Source organism: Aulonocara sp. 'chitande type north' Nkhata Bay, linkage group LG22, assembly GCF_057382095.1.
Source record: "Aulonocara sp. 'chitande type north' Nkhata Bay isolate Kocher_YH1m ecotype deep benthic linkage group LG22, A_spYH_male_GT1.1, whole genome shotgun sequence".
Lineage (NCBI taxonomy): Eukaryota > Metazoa > Chordata > Actinopteri > Cichliformes > Cichlidae > Aulonocara > Aulonocara sp. 'chitande type north' Nkhata Bay.
The window spans coordinates 38265800-38288959 of record NC_141364.1 but is presented as its reverse complement, the minus strand read 5'-3'; the positions used below and the strand labels follow the sequence as shown (position 1 = coordinate 38288959).

Here is a 23160-nt window from a genome sequence, read left to right as displayed (position 1 = left end):
AATTAAAACCATCATCAGCAGATTACATCAGCACTGACACTTTAATATCAAAACAAAACTTCAACACAGGAAGTTATATCCTCATCACTAATTGTGCTCGAAGTTATTGAAACTTGTAGCAGCTTGTGTTCATGAGTTGCATCTTTTCTCCAAGTTTGTATATACAAACCAGAGTAGCCACGTGTAACATGGTAGACTAATGTACCTGTATTAATTCAGCTCCATATTACTGTGTGAAGTTGCACTGGGTTGGGAGTGGTTGTGTGTGTCACATTTTTGGTGAGCCAATGGCTGTAATGTGGTTGGACTAATTAGAGACAGGTGTAAATGATTGCACTGATACACTAGTCTACTTATAGCCCACACTGCAAACACTGCTGTGTTATTTTGCCCCTCTGTGCAGGCCAGGGCCTCTGTGGAGGGGCATATGCCACAGCCTAAAGGCAGCGGAGTTGCAGAGGCTGGAGTGACCACTGGCTATCTACTTGCAGGGTGGTGGGTCTCAGAGGACAACTGCTAACCCTGTTGAAGTCGATGTGTGGAGTACAATTGGCATTGTGGCATAGCTGGCTCTGGCCTTGGGACTGTGTGTTTTTACTTGATTTGCAAATGGGACACTGGGCTGTTTTATCTTTTATCTTTTGATTATTGTGTCAATAAATTATCTTTTAGAATTTTATTGACTGTCATTTTTTTGCCCACGGCTGAGACGGTTGGTCAGACTTAGAATCTCTTTGGGTGTGTTGCACACGCCTTTGAATCAAATGTTTTGATTAGCTCCCACAGCATCCATTGGTGCCAACTGGGGTGTCGTAATCAGTAACACGCCTCTAAGTGCTGTGTAATACTGCAGAGTTTGGTGTCAATCCAATATCAAATAAATAACGGTTCTAGTATTGCCGATACCAATACCATAACTTTTACCCTATAAAGGCAGCTTACGCAGAGGAGAGCAGTGTGCCATGATTTATGAGATGAACCAGTATCAACCTGCAAATTCTGAAACATTTTAATCACCACTAAATCCAGGTGATTTTTACTTTCCACAATAATGAATTAACACAACACAAACAAAACACACATTTCAACTTTTCATTGACTTTGGAACCTTTTTTTTTTTTTTTCTTTTGGAGACCTGGGATGTAAATTGGTCATCTACAAAGCACTTTGTGTCAGCTTCTCTTGTGCTTTAGGCTATAAACAAAATAGACGTGACAGTCAACACAAACAGGTTCAGGCATTTTTCGTAGGACATTCGATTTCATTTAATTAAATTACATTTTATTTATATAGTGCCAAATCACAATAACAGTCACTTCAAGGCACATTATGTTGTAAGGTAGACCCTACAATAATACATACAGAGAAAAACACAACAATCATATGACCCCCTATAAACAAGCACTTTTGGTGACAGTGGGAAGGAAAAACTCCCTTTTAACAGGAAGAAACTCCGGCAGAACCAGGCTCGGGAGGGGCGGGGCCATCTGCTGCAACCGGTTGGGGAGATGTTATGCATGCATGTTTTAACTAAAACATACCTCAATAATTTCCAAACTAAATAACTGATTTAACACAATTCAGTTGGGATACATACTGAACTTAGAGGATAGAAACAAAGTATCAGTCCTATCGAGCTTGTATCGATCCACTACCAATACCGGTGTTGGTATTGATACTATCAATATTTAATTTAATCCGCCAACCTCTACATGGCTCTGAACATGCCCAGGAAACAACAGATAGATATATACACATGGCAATTTACCAAGAGGAAGATCCAAACTTTTACCAACTTAACATGCTGATACTGACAGTGGCTTATAAGGACAAACGAGGGTCCAACAGATCTGCACGTATTTCTCTAATTTAACAGGAACAAAGAAATGTCTGTAGTTCAAACCCTTAAGCAGGAATGGGTTAAAAAGGTTAATACATACTGTTTGCTCTTATGTAAAAAAGCAATGCTATACGTCGTCCCTGTTCTGAGGTGAAGCATTGCACATAACAATCCCACTGCTGTTTTTTATTAGCCCACGCACGTTCAGTATGATAACAAATACATAGAGACCTGCTTGAAAATCTGTTTGATCCTTCAAACACCGAAAAAAAGCCCTGTCAGCTGAAAATCACACAGCAAGTTTAGGCAGTACATTTGTTCTTAGCCTTGAAGTAACTAGATGAAAAATCTTTTAATAGATGTGTTTGAAAATCTCTGAACTGGCTCATTAATAAAGGAGATGGCTCTGCTCCTGCTGACTTTGTTCTTCCACCTCTGAGTGGGAACTGACCCTGTGCATCTCAGCAGACCTCCAGTTTTTTGTGAAGAAGAGGCAACTTTAAAACGGTTAATAGTGAGTATGTGTACTTTAATATAAAGTGTTGCCAATATTTTTACCCTAGACAAAAGAAGCTATCATAGTTGTCTTTATTGCATTTTTTACCACAAGTCAACCATCTGTGGTACACAACTGTGCAGACTTTGCAACTTATCTTAGGGGACAGATATTGGCGCAGCGCATCAAGAGTGTACGGTAATTAATGCCATGCACCATGTTGTTAGTGTAGTCCTGGCTTGTCCCCGGCGTGCTACAAAGCTGTCATGCAACCAAAGCTACTTCTAAGGGTTATGCATGCAAATATATACTTGATGCATGCATTTGATGGTAAAGATGGAGACATTTCCTCTGGGGCAGTGCTCACCAAAGGAATGGACATGAAAGAGGTACCGTATGTGTGGCACGGTGTCAGTATAGAAAAAAAAGATAAAGACAGCAGAAAGAGAACTGGGTGATTGAGACAAAACCAGATGAGGAGAGAGTTGAGGTTGTCCTGTCTGATAAACAGAAACATGGCTCATCATCATAGGGAGCACCAGGGGAGGACTGGAGCCCATCTGCCAACTAATACATACTAATGCTCCCCCTGCACTGTACAGTCACCATCAAAGGCACAGACGTGGCATTCAGTTACTGAAACAAAGGCGCGAGCAGTTGGGGGATTTCAAAGGTGGATCATGGTTGAACTGTGTAAGCAACAACTGATAGTGCGATATTTAATATTTCGTCAGTGCGTCTGTTCTTCACCTATCTCGATAACCATTCATCTGATCAGCCACAAACTTGTAAGCGCAGTGCTGAGTTTGGCATCATCTGAATGAGCAGCTCTCATATTTTGGCTGGAAGTTGTTCTCTGTTACCGTGTTCCCCCTCTAGCAGGGATGTCAAACAAACAGCCTGGGGGCCTGCCAAAAGGACCAATCTGGCCTACTAAATGGCTTTGCAGTATTTGAAAACTGCCTTGACAATGAATCACATCATGATTTCATGAAAGCCGGAGGTCTGAATCATTGTCAGCGTTACAGTCTTCTTACTGACAAATATATTAGCAAAAACCAGAAAGAAAAATAATGAAAATATAAATGAAATTAATAATTCATGGCAATACAAAATCAAGTGAAGACATGGAGTAAAATAGGATAAAAGTAAAGTTGTGCATTAAAAATCAGATTCTATTAGAACAGAAGGCCTATTACTGATGTTGTGTTACACCAAACTAAGTAAAGTGAAGTGATTAAAATGAGTTTGACACCGCTGCTCTATAGTGACTGTGCCTGCTCCTCGCTGTATGTGGGAAGAGGGACATAAAGGCGTGTTTGGGCATAGCCACTGTTGATCACCTGTTGGCACTAATTCACATTTGGATGCCAGATGGGAGGTTGAAGTGCTAAATGTTAGGAAGTTAGCAAGCTTGTATAGCAGCCATGACTGTATGGGTGCAATTAGGGCTGTGTCATATAACCCATGATAACACTGGTATAAATTTTTAAATAATAAAACAGTGTCATATAGCTCTAGAACACACAGCAATGACCCAAGCCCGGATATGTCTGAGAGCGAGACCAGCGTGTAAGCCTAAGTTGATGATTCAGTAGCTAAAAAGCGAGCTACTTCAATGGTATTTAAGTTGTTTGGCCACAAAGCACAATGCTCCACAAAATGTACTAGAAAAGTGTTTCTGCTAAAGGCTGAAAACACACTATCAAGTACAACTAGGCTATGAAAGCATCTAAAGAGGAGGTGCTAGCAGCTAATCACGTGTGACCCAAAAGTTAGCAGGGGACTTGACCAGTCTTCGCAGGAGTGCTCGCTAGTTTCACTTCATGTGATAGAAAGAAGAGATAGTGGATGGAAATTACTGATGAGGTGACAAGGTGGTAAAGATGGGCTTTAAGCAGCTGGATACAAAAAAGATCCAACAAGCATCCAGCAACATCGAAGGTCGGAAATATTTTCCAATTTAAGTTTAGTTATTAATGATACTTTAACATTGTTAAATTACAGTTGTTGTACTTTGACTTAAAATTTCCAGGGAAACAGAACCTACCAGCTACTTTTGTGCTTACATTTGACTTATGCTGTGTCACTGAATATAGTGCCATGTCAATATCATTGCACCATAATGCTGTTGCTGCTGCTGCTGCTGGCACCTTGAGGCAATAGATTCACACTTTGAATTAGGTAGTCTGCCATCAGTGCCAGAGCTCACCGGATGGAATGATGGAAAATGCTCATTTTGTTTGTAATAATAAAGGCTGCTGCCTGCAGCTGCAATCACAGAAATGAAAGTTTAGCATTGTAAATACCATTATTACAAATTGCTTTAAAACATCATGTTAAAGTTTTGAGGCTACGTTGCCCACCCCTAGGTGTAACACACAGATACATATATTTGCTAAGAGACTGTATCACCAAGCAGGTTCTAATACTCATCTGATAAGTCAGCTTGTAAATAAGCTGAAGTTTGGCACAGCAGGCAGCTGCCTGCTTTTGGCGCACATTCACACACATACAGAAAAAACTTAAGTTGACGTAAACGATCAATAGAGACCAAAATGTTTTCTACCATGCCAGCATGATTTGTAATGTTTAGATGGGCATTTTAACATGAGGGTCTACGGAGACTGACTCCCTTTTGGAGCCAGACTGAAGTGGCCATTAGAGATCTTTTTTCTCAATGTAATTGAATTTGTTTTATAATTGTCTTTGGGTTTTCTGCTTTTTCTGTAACAACTAACTTCACTCAGATTAAACGCACGACTACACACACGTTCAGTGAAAGTTATCCTTTGAGGATTTTCCTTTTAAAACAGCAACATTATGATTTCCTGCAATATTATCTGCTTAGCATCCACTGGAAAATTGCAGCTACAAAGCATAGGTAACACTCTCTCTGAATGTGTACTGCACTGTTTAATTAAATTATGTTGATGTGGTTGCTATAGAAAGGTAGATCAATCAAAATATTGAAAGTATTGATACCAATGCTGGTATTGGATCGATACTATTGATCTGCTATTGATAGGCTCAAGACTTTGTTTCCATCCTCTAAGTCCAGTATGTCGCCCACTGAACTGCGTCAAATAATTTTTCCTGGAAATGAAAAATTATTCCTCAAACATGCATAACGAAAAATGTCTGAACCGTTTTGTGTTGACTGTCACGTCTATTTTATTTATCCTACTGTGCAGAAGCTGATCCGAAGTGCTTTAAATGCGGGCACATTTACATTCCTGGTCCCCCCCCCCCCCCAAAAAAAAACCCAGTATCACAATACATGAAAAGCTGAAAGGTGTGTTTTGGATTTTCACTGATTATTCTGGAAAGTAAAAAATCTCGTGGATTTAGTGGTCATTAAAATGTGTTCAAAATTTGCCATTCGATGATGATTCTTCAGTCATACATGTCATGAATGGCACACTGCTCTCCCCTACATAAGCTGCCTTTATAAGTTAGAAGTATCGGTACTGGTCTTGGTATCAGCAACACTGATTGTATTTACTAGATATCATGTCGATACCAAAATTTGCAGCGTTGCGCAGCACTGGTGGTCGTCAACAGTAAATCCATGTGAGGAGGAGAAGTCTGCCAGTGTTCATCCAGCCTGCATCGCTTTCTCAGAACTGGAGCTAAATGTCCTAGTGATATGAATTTAAAACAGTTTCCAAATCAGTTTCACTTGTATGAACATCATAAATGCCTGAAGGGCTGAACGTGGCCACCTCCCTGTACAGTATGCTGCCATCCATGAAATGCTTGCTGGGACTCTTTCCCCGCTTTCCATTTTCCACCAGAATGTGTCTGCTTTGCTGGCAAACTGAATTGCATCTTTTCTCTGTTTTCCTCTCTCTTTTTCCTCATTAACCGTGAACACACGTGCAGAGGAAGGTCCGTCACACCGTGCAGTTTACTGTGTCAGGATGATTTCAAACAGGTCTAAATGCAGGAACGTTTAGGTTTAGACACCCGCCCACGCACACCGTTGCCTTTGATTTTTCTTTTTTTTTTCTTTTTAAGTTTTGAGTGTGTGTGTGTGTGTGTGTGTGAGAGAGAGAGGGAGAAGGGTGTCAGTGGTGAAAACAGTGAATGTCCCTGGTGTCTTGAGGTATTACACTGATGCGCAGCCATGCAAACAGGCCTAGGAGGGCCTTTCTGAATCAGTGGACAGGACCGACGCGACCTTTTCAACTCACATTAAACCAGGCTCACCTCACTGTGCTACAAGTTAGTGGGAGAGCGACACGGAGAGGGTGGAGGAAGGGAAGATAAGAGATGGAGATGAGGGGGGCTTGCTATACCTTGTGAAAATGTGCCCTTTCATCTTTGTTGTGTTCCCGTCTGTCTGTGTGTGTTTGTGTTGCCTGGCTCAGGAGAAAGCACATACAGTACACTGTGCACGTCCAGGATTTACTGTATACTGTACTGAGGTTCCAAATTTACACTTGATGAGGGGAAATAAGAAGTGATTATGCTCTAGTAGAGGTGATTGTTTTAATGCAGAATAGGCTGAGCACTGATCAGAGCATGCTATAGGTGTTCTATAGGTGTTCATGATGTCGTTTTTAATATCAGCTCGTGTCCAATCAAACCCCGGCCCTACATACCCTTACAGGCCCAAATAAAAAGGCACACATGGCTGCACTTCTCCTACCTCAGCAACAATCTGCAGAAAAACGTCTCCACAAATCAAACTCTGTGTGTGTTTGTGCGTGTGTGTGCATGCTTTGTATGTGTGTGCACGGGTGTGTGTGTCTCAGTGCATCAGACCGGTGAAGAGAAGAATAACCCAATTACAGAGACAGTCTGCCTCAACGACATACAGTATGTACACGGAAAGAAAGAGAGGTGTGTGTGTGTGTGTGTGTGTGTGTGTGTGTGTGTGTGTGTGAGTGTCTGTGTGTGCCTGAGAGCGAGAGACAAACAAAGACAAGCACAGTGAGGAAGAATGATTTTTAATGAAAAGAACACAGCAGAAAAAGGGGGAGAACAAGAGCAGAAATTGCCAGGCGGCTCCAGCGTGCGAGCGCAGAATAAACCGGATGTGTGCTGAACAAAGGTGAGGCAGAAAAAAATGCATAAAAGGCAGCTGTGGAAAATTTTAATATTTGGGGAGACCTCAAATATTGGAATTTATTTAAATGAGAACTCCTGAGGGGTGGTACTGCACCGTGCACACCTCAGTTCATGTACAAAGTCTTTTTTATTTCTTTTTTTTTTAGGGAGAAAAACGGGGGGAGGAGGGGAAATTGGCCCTGAACCTGACAATTTGGTGGATTGGAGGATGCGGTTGCATAGCAACAGACAGCAGCCGAGTACCTAAAAAGAAAAAAGAAAAAGAAAGACTATTTGGTCTGTTAAATATTCACTCCCTGCTAAGACAACACTCAAAGGCAAATGTGTTTCCATACAACCAGATTTAGAAAAGCTCATAAGCTAGCAGTTGTAGGAACACTGTTTATTTAAAAACTTTTCATCAAAGGTAGACACCAACATGGCTCAACCTTATATGTAAAATTGAGGCTTGCTTACATTATATAACAATCAGTCTCACAAAAAAAGATGTGTTCGACAGTGTGGAGTCACATATTTCATCCTCCACATGCATGGCACATATTGTGTTTACATATTATCTAATAAGCTAACGCACAATGGGGAATTTGCATTTGAAATGCCACTCGGTGTGTTTAGAAGCTTAGAGCATGCGGCGAGGGGGATCACAGCAGAGGTGTTTTTTTCATATTACAGATAAACACGAGGCAATTTCCCCCTTCAATTTATTAACATTTCAAGCACCAATCCTCAATCATCCCTTGGACACCAGCGGACGCGTAGGACTGGCGCTCTCCTTCATTGTCCTGCAGGTTTTCAATAAAGCGCTAAGCTGCACGAGTTGTTTGTTGTCTGTAAAGTCAGCTGCAGATTATAACAGATGACAAAAAAAAGAGAGAAGCACAAATAAGATTCCCTTTTATTGGACATCTCCACTACACAATACCCATACATTACCTGCCAGTGAATATTACATTAGAAAAATCGGCCCTTTTTTATGGTTTAAATCTTGTTTGTGTTGAATCCACAGAAGTCCTGGAAATCAAAGCAATCACAAGCTTTTGCCAACTTCGCAGCCTCTCCTCTATCTGCGGCCGTGGTTATTAAGGTTTCTTTTGCACATGAATAGGGGCGCCGTTGCTCCGGGATATATTGTAAGTGACTGCTGTTCGTCTAGCCACCAGTGTTTCTCACAGAGCTGTGAATAATAGATAGGAAAGCTGACCAGAGATAATATGCCTCTCAATGAGAACATACCTCCTAGCGCATCTAGTGTCTAAGAGAATGCTAACAAGGAGCGCACATCCCCCCCACCATTTTTTTTTCTTTCAATAATTTTTGCAAAGCCGCAGAATGTTCCTTTTTCTTTTGGCTCTCATGAATTTATTAATAACAGAATTCCTTTCAAAACATCTCGTCTGGATAAGATGGATAACACGCTCCTTTTATCATGCGCCTCTCCTTCAGAGGCGCGCGCACACACACAAGCGTGCGCAGCATATATCGCGCTGACAGTGATGCGCTGTGAAATCGGATGGGAGGGCTGGATAGCGGTTTTTGTAGATTTTCGCCGCATAAATTTGGGTCACGGAATAGATTATCGCCCCACACGTGTCACTCTGACACTGATAGACGCTCGCAATCCCACGCCACTCATAAATTACACATGCTTCATGAAAATGAATTTGCCGTTTAAGTTGGTAAATGATCATTCAGTGGAGTGATGCGTAGTGTAGTCACAGTTTCTCTTTCTGCCATGTGAATATGTAACGTTGACTGAAATCTGTTTTCTCATCTTCAGGAATTCCATAAAAGTTTCAGTCTGACGAGGCGTCAGTGTGACTGTTCCTGTTCCGGCTTCCTTTCAGGCGAATTTAAATAGCCTTGGTCCTTATACAATGAGGCACAGATTCTGGACGGCTGAGGCCGTATCAAAAGGATCCTATGGAAAAATAAAGGCAGACAGCTCTGTCGCTCAGCAGAGGCACTCTACTGTAAAGAATTCATAGTGTTTGAAGTCAATGACAGCTTTTAGGGATTTGGTGGAGACTCAAGCCGTCTCTTTTTCCACTCTTGCACATAAAGATGAGTCTCGGGTACGTGTGCGTCTCATGTGTGGATGTGCCTGAAGGTGACAAAGACATAAAGTACAATTTCAGCTCCCCTTCAAAGCCACCAGTGCTGTTTCTAAAGATTTAAAAATGACTTTTCCGATTAACGTCATCTCGCCTCGTATTTAAAGGCCTGATTTGCATTTATCTTTGCGTTCCTAAATGACCGGCGTGAATGCTGTGCTAAATTAGCGTCCCTGCTTTTTAGGACTTAAGATGATGTGTAGGCAAGTGAAACTTGGGCAGGGCTGGGAATAGATAACTGTCATGTCTGAGGCCCGGATAAGAGGTAAAAATCCAGCTTTCAGTGTAGAAGATGGGATGTCAACTCTGGTCAGTCCATCCGCCGCCCAGTAACCCTCCTCCTCCTCCTTCTTTAAAGACATTATTCTAACCCGACTGAACCAGTCTGATTACTTTGTTGACTGGTGAAAACAGCCTGGACAGCCAGTGTGTGAAATATTAAGGGGGGAGGTTTAAAGACCCTAAACTGGCATGTCATATCCAGTTTGCATAAAAACTACCAAATGCAATTTCGTCAAGCTCACCATGTACAGACAAACCTGTTAATGCTTGGTGTAGATGCAGAACAATTAAATACCCTAATAAATACCAGTTAATAAAAGGTGCTAGACACATTCCTCAGGTATTTTGGTCCATATTGACATGATGGCATCACACAGTCAGGGTGTGCGGGACTCCAATCTCTTGTTCCACCGCGTCCCAAAGGTGCTCTACAGATGACTGTGGAGGCCATGTGAATACTGTGAACTCCTTCCCACATTGAAGAAACCAGTTTGAGATGATTTGAGCTTTGTGATGCATAATACTGCTGGATGCAGTAAACCGTGGTCATAAAGGATTAACGTGGTCAGCAGCAATGCTCAGGCAGGCCGTGGCATTTTAACCATGCTCAACGGGTACTAAGGGGCCCAAAGTGTGCCAGGAAAATATCCCCACTCCACTGTACCACCAGCAGCCTAAACAGTTTATACAAAGCAGGACGGATCCGTATTTTCATGTTGCCTATGTTTTTCCAATCTTCTATTGTCCAATTCCAGTGGGCCTGTGCAGACTATCCGATTGTTAAGTGATGACGTGAGGAATCCTTCTTTCGGGCCTAAAGTAGTCTGCATTTAATATGGCTTTTGTGTTGTTAACATGTTTAATGTTATGTATTTTCTTCTATTTAATCTCAAAATGCTCCTAAAACAGTCAGTGATCCCTGTTGACCTCCCTCGGCTTTTATTACCGCTAATCATTTATTTAAGCTCAGTTTTTAAAACCTTAGGATGTAACTACAGCCCATCCCATGCAGCAGTACATGATGGACTAACCTCGTATTGTGGATGGATTATCTCAGTTGTTCTCTGGCTGAAGTTTGGTCCTTTTACAGCATCCTGCCATGCGATTACATTTGTCCCTGACCACCGAGAACACTCATGTTAACTTTTATCGAGTGGAAAAAAAGTTAGCTTGTTTATATTATGCTAACATAGCTGTGTCACTAGCGGTCACGTAGCACATCATTATATACCAGCTAGCCCAACTTCAGTAACCCTAGAAACGTCACGGCTGTTTAGTTTTCTGTCTTCATTTATGCTGGAAGTGATAACAGAGCTGTACGTTTTAATTTGTTTCCAAAACCCCGCAGTCAGGACATGCTATATTGTATTTAGATAGAAGCTAGCGAGCTAACTCCCTGCTAACTTCTAACTCCGTTAAATGTCATAAATTCTGTTTTCATGGATGCCTGGATGTTAAACTCAATTGCTACACCTGGTAGAGCAGAATGCTGATCATTTTATTAAAGATGAAAGACTTTAGACAGTTTTTCAACTCTCAGTAATGCCATCGTGATCGTTTGATATATGGACCTGCAGCGGAGTTTAGGTCCAGACACGGCTAGTGACGTCAGACTTAACAACCGGATAGCATCATTGTCTTGTTCTTAGCTAACAGAAGTGGCACTGGGTGTGAAACGCTCTTCTGCATACCTTGGTTGTAACGTTACTGTTCTCTACAAGCCATTCCTCTGACCTCTCACATCAACAGCATATTTTCACCCAGAGAACTGCCACTCACTGGATATTTTCTCATTTTCAAACCCTTCTGTGTAAACCCTAGAGGTGGTTCTGTGGGAAAATCCCAGTAGATCAGCAGTTTCTGAAAAACTCAGATCAGCCTGCCTGGCACCAACAGCCATGCCACGTTGAAAGTAACTTCACATCAGCCCTTTCTTCCTCATTCTGATGCTTAATTTCTTAAGTTTACTGAGTTGCTGCTGTGTGAATGAGTAACTAGATATTTATGGTAATGAGTAGTGGAACAGGCTTACTGAATGAAGAGTCTTTGCCTGAAATGTCTTGGTAGGTGGGGGAAGAAAAAATTAAAAAAATTAACCATATCTCAAAGACACACATAAAAACTACTTGAATTTTAAGCTATCTAAAATGTGAATTTCAAATTTCTAAAAGCTCTTTGCAAATGTTTTTTACCGTCAAATGTTAAGTAGAAAAACCCACCAAAAATTCGACAGTGAACAGGCAGCTAATGAGGTTTGTGTTGGTTCTTCGGCTGCCTGCTTGGATATTACCCTGACTGCTCTGCCACAGCACAGCCAACCACTGATATGGAAAATACCCTGGCAGGTTCACTAGAAAGCCTCCAAAGCAGCGACCTGTCACAGGGTTGGACTTAAAATAAATGGAAGAATGCAAGACGTCCAATACCTGGCTTGACATAAAAAGGAAAAAAGCAAAGCTGTGTTTTTTTTTCCAGCAAGGAAACAAGTTTGTTTCTTTCTGAGAAATATCAGGGGCACACCTGGCAGAAGAATGAATAAAAGAAGATGTTTGTGTGCCAGATGCTAGAAAAAAAAATCTGCAAGTGCAAAGTCAGTGTTGCTGATAAAAGATCAGTGGAACTGGCCCAGACAAGGCAAACAAAGATACTCCACGGAATCAAGGGTGTCTGGACAGCATATCTTTTATATGTACAATGGAAAAACCTGTTAAGGATTTTGGTCCCATTTGAGCTTCAACAGCAAGTGAAGATAAACTAGTGCAGTGTACCGAGCAAAGGCGTCTCTGATTGTCCTTAACGTAAGACATTGTGTATTGAGTCTCTATCTGGCAGCTGACGGTTGTTGCAAACACATTATGATGCAATTTGAGGTTCCTTACAAAATAAGACTGGCATCAGGTAGTTAACCCCGCAGCACCAAATGCAGCAAATTATGAGTCAAATTAAATAAAGCTTAATGCAAATCACAAATAAACACAGCTCAGCAAAAATATGCATAAGTACATATAAGCCCCTTTTCCATTAGTACAGCAGTTCCTAACCCCCGGGCCACGGACCAGTACCGCTCCGTGAGTCGTTTGGTACCGGGCCGCTAGAGTTGAGGCTCGGGTGTGAAATTTATGTTTTCAGGGTTTCTATTGTTTTTTTTAATCGTTTTTTTCATTAACTCGGTCTCCCTGGGTCTTTTTCCGTGTCCGTGGCGCAAAAAAGGTTGGGGACCGCTGCATTAGTACCTACCGGGATCGACTTGCCACAGTTTTCAGGGTTTTCCATTAGGTCATAGTACCTGTTACCAGGTACTTTTTTTAATACTTGCTCGGCAGGGGTTTCAAGCGATCTGAGCAGGCACTAAAATGTGATGTGGTCAAACTGCATGCCACCGATTGGCTGGTCAGTAGCGTCACTCGATGAGTCATGAGAGTGTCTCGTGCATGAAAATTAAAACAGGCATTTTTTAAAATCCAGCAATGAGGGAAATGGCTACCAAAAAAAAAAGCCATGTTCCCCAAGTCTGACGAAAAGCCACAGACCGAGCAGCAGGTATATTCTTGCCTCGACGTCCCCCTTTTTTGTAGCGTTCATGTCGCATATTGATTACCTCACAGGACGCTCAGACACATTGCTATTACGATAAGCATGCATGTTAGCTAGCACGAGATTCTAATGAAAATCCAGTCGAATCAAGTTGTGGCGATCCGTGGCAAGTCTATCGAAGTAGTAGCTAATGGAAGGGGCTATAGTAAAACTTGAGCTTGTAATGCTAAAAGGCTAAACCTTCTAGAGTAGCAGGAGTGCTACTTGCCAGCAGTGTTGCCAACTTAGTGACTTTGTCGCTATATTTAGCGAGTTTTCAGACTCCCTTAGCGACTTTTTTTTCTAAAAAGCGACTAGCAACAAATCTGGCGACTTTTTCTGGTATAACTGGAGACTTATTTATGACGACTTTTTGACGTGAAAACGCATATCGCTCTTATTCTCAACAAGCAGCGGTGCTGCCGTGGGCACCTCACCCGTGCCAAAGCGCTCACGGGCGGAGGATAGTCCTCCTCTGCTGCTATCAGGGCAGCAGATGTTCACACCTGTACGTCCAAACTGCAAATGAATCACGCATGAACGAAGCCGCTGCTCCCGCACTGACTGTAACGCAGTCAGTTCTTCTTTTACTGTTATGCTGTTTTGTGGATCACAAGCTTTAAAATTACTTATAAACACACACCACACACACAAAGGCACACCAGAGTGCCATTTTCAGGTTACTTTTACCGGTCCAAGCCCGGATAAAGGAGCAGGGTTAGAATTGTGACATAAAAAAAACCAAATGGTAAATGGCCTGTATTTGTATAGCGCCTTACTAGTCCCTAAAGACCCCAAAGCGCTTTACATATCCAGTCATCCACCCATTCACACACACATTCACACACACTAAAAAAAAACCAATAATTGCTAAAAGAAATTTAATTTATAGTTCTAAATGAATTCCAAATGCAATTTTTACTCACTTTATGTCTCTTCCACGATGTTGTTTCTCTCTCCAACAACGTAGGTTACAATTACATTAGCATGACCAATTATGCAAATTAGGCGATGACATCATTTAGCGACTTCTAGCGACTTTTAGGACAACCATTAGCGATTTTCTTTACTGAGGAGTTGGCAACACTGCTTGCCAGATGGTAAGGCTACTAGCCATTAACCGTGGACTAAAGCAGTTACAGTTTGGTAGTTAAATCTTTGGACAGTTAACATATCAACAAAAATAAAATGGCATAAAAAGTGGGAAGGGGCTTTAAAGGAGTTAAGCTAATCAGTGTTGGCTTACTGTGTTTACGTCAGTGTTATCAACCTCAAGATTAGTGTTTGACTAGTGAACAAAGCAAAACACCTATATCTGATAGTTTACACTATCCCACAAGAAAGTATTGTGTTTTTTCTTTTGAAAATGCAGAAGCACTCTAAGTTCCTAAAATACTCACTGGGTTCAGTTAAAACAGGGTTTAACAGACCTCTTCCACCTTGTAGTAGTGAAAAAAAAAAGCTACAACCTACTTTTGGAGCAGGTTTCTAGCAGATGTCACATTAAGGCAAATTTGAATGACATGTGTAACGTACTGTACATAATGTGTAGCATAGAGCCTGCTAGAAGCTCCCAATCCTCTTAGCGAGGCTCTTGTTTGTTTAGAAAATAAATAGTACCATAGATTCAGTACCATAATTCATATGTCAATAAGGATGTTCAACAGCCTCTGTGGTTTTGTTCTATGTTTTCCTGCTCCAGTGCTAAAGGTTTTACAGGAGATCTATTGGCATTCTTTTTCTTTTTTTTTCTGGTTCATGCAGCTTGGCTGTGAGGCGAAGCAGAGACAGCTTTGTTGTCTTATGTTTAGGTGACAGGCAGGAGGTCCACCCCTCTCGCCCCCACATATATCACCTCCTCTCCGCTTGGTGCACATCAAGGGGATTAGCGTCTTCCTTCTCGCGTGAAACGAGCAACATCAATGGAGACCTGCGAAAGATTCACCCGATGTTCTGCATAAAGCGCGAGCTGCCGAGCCGTTTATGCAGCCCTTTGTGAGGTAAACACTTCAACATCAATCGATCGGCTGGGGAACAGGCAGAGCCTTTTACGGATTCACCTTCCCCTCCCACGAAACGAGGGGATGCGGCATCATCTTGATGGGTTTAATTCTGGGGAGAAAAGAAGGGAGTAAAGGTGAAACAGAGGAAGCAGAAAGGAGGAAAAGCGAAAATGACGGCCTCCTCCCACTGGGTTTGGCTCCAGCTGGTGGGAGGAAGTAAAAAATGAAAATTTTATGAAGGCACTTTTGCTTTCTGTAAACAACATTTGTTTCTCAAGGCCCGTAAAAATCAGCCGAGTTCGTTTACATCTAACCGTCATTATCATTAGAAGTCCTGATCCCAAAAAACTCTGGGTCAGACTCGAGCTGGTCGGATTAAAAGAAAAATGAAAATTCTAAGAAGACACTGAAAATCTTTCCTTCTTTTGCTTTCTGTAAACAATACTTACCTCTAAAGGCCGGGAAACATCAGCCGTGTTCGTTAACATCTAACCGTCATTACCATTAGAAGTGCAGATCCCGAAAGTCTTATCAGTGCCTCTATTCCTGCTGATATCAGCACCCTGCCTCCCCCCTTCCCCACTGTGGACACACACACACACACACACACACACACACACACACACACACACACACACACAAACACCGTTATCTCTGCTATCTGGTATTTAGCCAACTCAGAGCTAATCCAGTGTGAACCCACTCCCTGGCTTCTGCTCAGCAGTTTGCAAACAGATTTGGAAAACAGACACACACACACACACACACACACACACACACACACACACACACACACACACACACACACACACACACACACACACACACACAAAGGGAGTCAGAGTGTTTGGCCCTGGAGCAGGGAACATCACGCTCCAGTAATGTGATGCCGAGGCAACACTGCGCTACAGTAGTGTGGCATTAACATAAATGTGCATCTCAGCGCGAAGAAAGGGGAACATGGGGATATTTGGAGCTGTCTGCATGTGATAGCTGTCTGATTACCTCTGCTGTGACCTCGGTGTCCTCACAACAAACACACACACACGGCATTAAGCTGCCGAAATGTGTCCACCGTGACCATTCAGTTACTGTTTATTCAGTCTTTTAAGATAATCAAATTTTTCTTCGAGCAAGATGAAATTTCAGGCACTGAGGGAGATAATTAAACTGCAGGTCAGAAGACTCGTGCATCGTTGCAAAATCGGGACTTGTTATATGTGACAAAATGTGTGAGAGTAGCAGTCAGACGGCGTGAAGCCAGCCTTATAGAACTGATGTACTCCTTGTGGTCATTTTATTTTACAGCGTGGGGATTTTCTGCCTTCATAAGGACCCTGGAATGCTTGTGTAACTGCTGTTTGACACCAATTATCCGTCCTACTAGAAATTTATGAGAGATATAACTTGTTGTTTAATGGCAGCACTCACATGGTGAACAGTGGGATTAAAATAGAGCACAAAGGTGATCCTACGAGATATTGTCCCTGTATTTGCATTACTTTTGATTTTAAGTAAATCCTGAACCACAAATTTGGGAGGAAAATTTCAACAGTCTTTTTCCCGGTCACAAAACACTGCAGTAGCTCTGTACCTTCTCAGTGATACTTCAGGGTGCGTGGGAATTGATCCAAGCAATCTCTGAGTGTTAGAGAAGGCATCCAGCTGCATCCCTTGGGTGCCCTGTGGTGGGTGCTTAAGGAGTGTGGGGTATCAGTATGTTTTCACAGGCCTTTCAGTTCATGCACAGCCACACTGAGAGCATGGCTCAAATTACTGGAAACAAGTCAGACTCGTTCCTGATGAGTACTGGATTCTGCCAAGGCTGCCCCTTGTCACAGATTTGGTTGATACATTTGCTGACCTCCAGATCTGCTCGCCTGATTTTTTGCGGACGATGTCGCCATGTTGGCTTCACTGAAAGGTGACCTCCACCTTGCACTGGGGTGGTTTGCAACCAGGTGCGAAGCGGCTGGGATGAGAGTTAGCACCTCCATATCTGAGGTCACGGTTCTCAGCCCGAAGAGGATAGAGTCCTATTAGGGAGGAGTTGCTTTCCCAAGTGGAGGAGTGCAAGTATCTTGGGGTCGTGTTCAGGAGTATGGAAAGAAAGTAGCGTGAGATTGAAGGATGAATTGGTGCAGCATCTGCAGTGATATGGATGTGGACCAGTTTGTTGCGGTAAAGTGAGAAGGCAAAGCTGCTGATTTACTGTTGAGCTGCATTCCCAATCTCACCTATGGCCATGAGCTGTGACCAAAAGAATAAACTTCCTCCAAAGGGGTCTCGGATTGTTTGGGAACAGAACAGAAGATCTGAATGTGGTGAATGAGAAGAGGCAGCTCTGGGCTTCTTTGCTTTGATTGCTGACTCCCCTGCAACCAGAATATTAATACATCTGTTTTAAAAACCTTTTCTGTCAAGTCTTTGCAACTCGGGGAAAACAAACCCCGTTCACGTCTTTATTCCCCCAGTTTTAGTATGGAGTGCATACTCAATGCCTATCAGTGTTGCCAGCATATAGGGGTAAATAATAAAGGTTAGCAAAAGCTTAGCAACTGCAGTAATCACATTACATGTAACATGTCTGTCTAATGTCAGTGTTTATTGTATATAAAAGGATCTCAGATGACCAGTAGCATCACAGTAAAAAGATATACTAAGTTTCAATGCCGGCTCTTCCACAGAACAGTGTTTCTCTGTGGTGAACTCTGAATCAACAGGACAAGCCCCTGGGGCTCCTTTCTCACCTGTGTGTGAACAGACCGTTTTGCATAAGCAGCTTTTTTTTTAATGAGCTACTGCTGTGTTTGGCAGCCACATAGATGAATAGTTAGCTTAGAGCCGATTGGTCACTTTCCAACAGGTCTACATAAACATTAAAGCATTAAAAAAGAAAGAAATCCCCCCTTTTTAGATGCTGTCTCATTTTCCACGTCAACCTGTTCACACTTTTGTGAACTGCTTATGCACTGGCGATTTTCCACCCATATGTTTGCGTGACTTGGGCAAATTCTACACTAAACTTTCTCAGCTGTGAAGACGGCTGCTTTTCCCCCCCTAACAATAAAACAACATTTTGAGGCTGCAGCTACTGTGTGACTCATTAGGATGGATGCCTCGTGGAGTGCAGCGCTACACTGTTGATAGCACTTTAAATCCTTCCACTTCCCTCGCATGTTCTCTTTCTTTCTGTCTCACTCACTCGGTCTGTGGTTTTCCTCAGGAGACCAGGTTAGATAAGACCGCCTGCGCTATAAAAGCAAGAAAGAGCCCGGGGAGAAGCGTACGACACACGGGAGCGCTCTCAGCAAGTTTAAAGCAGGAGACATGATGTGCTGTTCTAAGGCGATAAACATTCATACACATATATGCGATATGTGGGTGACAAACACAGACAACCCATTTTCTTCCTCTCATCTGATCCTTCTTCAGCCTGTCTCCTCCTCCTCCTCCTCTCGAATGTTTCTAATCGTGGAACCCCCTTGAGGCTGTTGCGTTATTATGGAATTATTTTTATTGTTCGGTCAGTCTGGGCCAGCACGAACCTGTCGACCACGTCTCATTCAGACACACACAGACACATGCACACTAAGATTATATATATATATATATATATATATATATATATATATATATATATATATATATATATATATATATATCAGAAAACTGTTTATTGCACCTGTTCCTGCTGTGTGCCAACAGCCTGCTATGACTGCACATACAGCTCCGCGCCGTTGACTCAGTGTTGTGTAACAAACAGATCGACTCTCTCCCCGCCACTTTGCTTGGGTTGGCAATTGTTTGATTTCAGTATCTCACAGACAGCACCGCGGTGGTCAAGTTAATGAGCAAAAATCCACCCCCTCTTAGCGCTTTTAAAGGAAGGAGTTCATAAAAAAGAAGAAGAAGAAGAAGCCAAACGCTGATCATTTTAACAAGCTGCACGGTGCGTTTAAAAAACTTTTTTCTATCATACACTGGTGGGGAATTCCTCATGTGGAAGGGTCACATTTGTTTCCATTTTGGCAGTGCATGTGAACCAGCAGTGTATTAAGGAAAGTTCAAGAAGTATATTTGTTTTATAAAAGCCATTTGTTTCAGAATTAATATGATCATTAATTGAATAAAAGAATAATATACGATCTGTCATTTATTAAAAGGTCGTTAGGTTTGTTCTCCCTGAGTCTGGTTCTGCTGGAGGTTTCTTCCTGAGTTTTTTCTACCCAGTGTCACCAGGTTTGTTGTAGGGTTTTTACCTTATAATATGAAGCGCCTTGAACTGAACTGAATTCCAAAAGAAGAACTTTAGTCTTCCCTTTCTAGTATGTGTCTAGTTTTTAAGCTTTGACCAGCTGCACTCGCATGGAGTTGCGTTATGCTTGGGGTTGTCAGAGCTTTTATATACGGATCGGGGGCTCTACTTTCAGTTTTAGCCTCATTAAAATCAGTTTCAAGCCAGTGTTTGTGGTGGAACTGTGCTACTACAAGTAGTGGTAAGTTTAGTTCACCCAAAGCTTTTAAAGTTTCTTGATTTGTATATTTTTTCAGCCGAGGTTAAGACATTCACCTTACATGCAAAAGATTCCCTGTTTGAGATGAGGAGGAGATACAAACCTAACCTCAGGGGGTCAAAAGCTAATGCACCCCTGGGCCCGACTGTCCCAAGCTAGAAAAACTGGGAGGGTTGTGTCAGGTAGGACACTGAGTGTGAAATCAAACACGCAGACCCATCTGCTGTGGTGATTCCTTGGGAATTAAGCAAGCAGCTGAAAGTCTTTTAACATGACTAACTGCTATTTTGCTTCACTTTTGCTCGTATCTGATGCTGCTGGCAATAGTTTGGCTATTGCTGATAATTTTTTATGTTTCTATAGACAAAATTAGCAATATGAAAGAAGCCCATTGTGCTTGCAGTGAAGTAGCTTTACAAAGTATGTTACTTAGAACAAGGATGTCAAACTCATTTTACGTTGTGGGCCACATGAAGTCCACTTTCATCCCAAGTGGGCCGGACCAGTGAAAACCCCCCGTCCTGTCAGCGTACAGAACTTTAATTACACGTGTCATGACTGAAATATCGCAATGTAAGAAAAAGAAATTCAATTTCAACCACAACCTCAGTTTCTCTACATAATAAAGTACTAAACTGTTTGCTTAACTAAAAGTCCAAAATTTACGCCCTCCTTCACACCACCGAAGTCATCCAGTGGGCTGGATTGGAGTCTTTGCCAGTAGGGCTGTTCGATATAACGATATATATCGGATGACGATATAAAAACATCTGTCGTTTTATTTTACGCTATCGTTTGTTTCGTGGTGTCGCAAAATAAACTGTTTACGGCAATATTTTTTCATCGTTTTGATGGTCACTGTAGTGGCTATATTAAGTTCTCTCTTTCTCTTATATTTTATATAACCATACTACGAACGGACAAGCGCCTTTTTATGCGTTGTCGTTAGCAACAGCGACGGTAAAACCATCGCGTGTCCGCTTGTTTATTTTCCACATAAACCTTTCACAAAAAAGGTCAAGATCCTGTTGAGACTTTTCAAAATAAACTGAATCACGTGAAAAAGTATGCAGAGTATTGACGGATGAGAAGCAAAAAAGAGTCATCGGGCGCTAAAAAATAAACCTTAGACTCAAACGTTAGAACAGGCTTTTCCCCGCAGCAAGCCGTGTAATAAATACTCACAAAGAAAACGGCGGCTGTTACAACTTATGTGTAAAAATGTATAGTTTCATGCATCAGTTAAAACACTCGACTGCAGGTACACGATGCCCAGCTGGAAACACTTCAGCTGCCCGAGAGTCACAGAATTTACAGAAAATGTTACACTTTTGTGATTTATATCGTTATCGGGATGATAGATGTCTTATATCGGGATATGAGATTTTGGTCATATCGCACAGCCCTATTTGCCAGGCTGATTCTGGCTCCCGGGCCTTATGTTTGACACCCCTGATTTAGAATATTAGCAGTTTGTTTCACTTGCAACCATCTCATACTGTCAGCAGAGTTTTTAGAAAAATGTAAACTATATTCACAAAACAGTAGGCAGTGAAGACTTAAATATATCCTCCCATTAGTTGGTGGAGAACAAAAACAGAGCTAAAAGAGGTTAAACGTATCATAGTATGACTAGAAAGAAAATGAGTTAACATTGATGTAGCTCCTGGCTAAACTAACCAGATTGCTAACAAGCTAAAGTAGTTTCCTTGAAAGAAGATAAGTCTGTTTTCTGCTCCCTAGACTCGCGTAAGAAAGATACAAGAAAGATACAAGCACAGTTATTTTATTTTCAACTTTAATTTATATATTTATCTTTATCTTATTCTTCCCAGTTAAATTTACCCTTCATTCTAATTTGTGTTGTACAGTTATTTCATTTTTAACCTTAATTTATATTTTATTCCTTCCTAGTTAAATTTACCCTTTTTAATTTTTCATATTTATTTCCTATCTTATTCATAGCCTTTTCCTTTTTTGTTTTCTTTAGGTCACGAGCAGTTGTCCAAGCATTTCACTACATATCGTACTGTGTATGACTGTGTACGTGACAAATAAAATTTGAATTTGAATTTGAATTTGAATTTGAAATGACAGACCAATGTAATTCATTTGTATTTATACTGTTTTTAAAAGCATCAAAAAGCAAGAGGGCATGAAAACAAATAAACTGCATGCATCCCAAACTTCACTTTAATTTGTGTATATAGGCATCAGCTGTGAAAGCTGATATTGTGACTGCAGCTTAACTTGCACTGAAAAATAGCTTCTAGCTAGAGCACACTTGTGACAGTGGCAGAACCAATACAAAAACGACAGAAATTATAGTCACAGTAGTTCTTTATGTGTGAGTCAGATTTGTAGAAGTTACACTGGCTTCAACATACCCACACAGTTATATGCTCACATTGAAATGGATCTGACAAGAGGCCATCTCTCTAATGCTTATTTTATAGTAAGGGAGAGCGGGGTAAGTTGTCACACTTTTCACACTGACTAACTTTTACTGAGCACCATACATTACAACGTAATAAATGTTTCACCAAATGAAAGAAGGAAGTCTCGGGCACATATGATGTATTCATTACATTTTCATATCTTATCTCATTACGGAGTTGTAGACTGTTGAATGGAGAATGTGCACTTGTGACAATTTGCCCCATCGGCAGGTAAGTTGTCACACTAGATTATCTTAAAATAAGAACACAAATACTTAATTGTGATCATTGATTTTAATTGTTAAATTCAAACCAAAACTGGAAATTTGAACAATTATGCCAAGAGAATTTGGAAAAAAAACAATTATTTCAATCCAATACACATTTTAATCAAAACATTAAGTAGAAAGAAAACTTTAGTTTGAACTTTAAACTCAAATGTTCTCTGGCTTGCACATAAATCCATCATAACTGAATGGAATGCTGCAAATAACTTGCTTTACTTAACATGTTTATCCTCTGAACAAAACAGATGCCCTATTTCTGATTAATCAGACTCAACTTCAGAGTCACAATTCTGGCACACATAAATTGCCTGGCCTGAGGTGCAAGCATCATGGGCCCATTTGTTGCATTTTACGCATTTTACCCAGGTCTCTTTTGGACGACTGTTTGAAAATGGCTCCACACAGACAAGGCAGAAGCACTCTTCATCATCTGATGATGACTCTTGAATTATTTTTCTTCTTTTAGCTGCGTTGTGTCGGTTAGAATTGCTGATTTGCGTCGTTTTCTTCCTTTGCTGGATGGTTTTCGGCGGCCAG

At 41.4% G+C, this 23160-nt stretch overlaps 1 protein-coding gene and 1 long non-coding RNA gene across 2 annotated transcripts in view; one reads left to right on the top strand and one right to left on the bottom strand.

Moving 5' to 3' along the window:
* Positions 1–23160, top strand: part of LOC147304678 (zinc finger MYM-type protein 1-like) — a 302003-nt gene that overhangs the window by 257224 nt on the left and 21619 nt on the right. The window lies entirely within an intron of this gene.
* Positions 8557–15935, bottom strand: LOC147304680 (uncharacterized). The gene is made up of 2 exons (XR_015126978.1): positions 15234–15935; positions 8557–9513 (listed from the first exon to the last, which is right to left on the bottom strand). It is a non-coding gene; the product is annotated as an uncharacterized LOC147304680 (long non-coding RNA).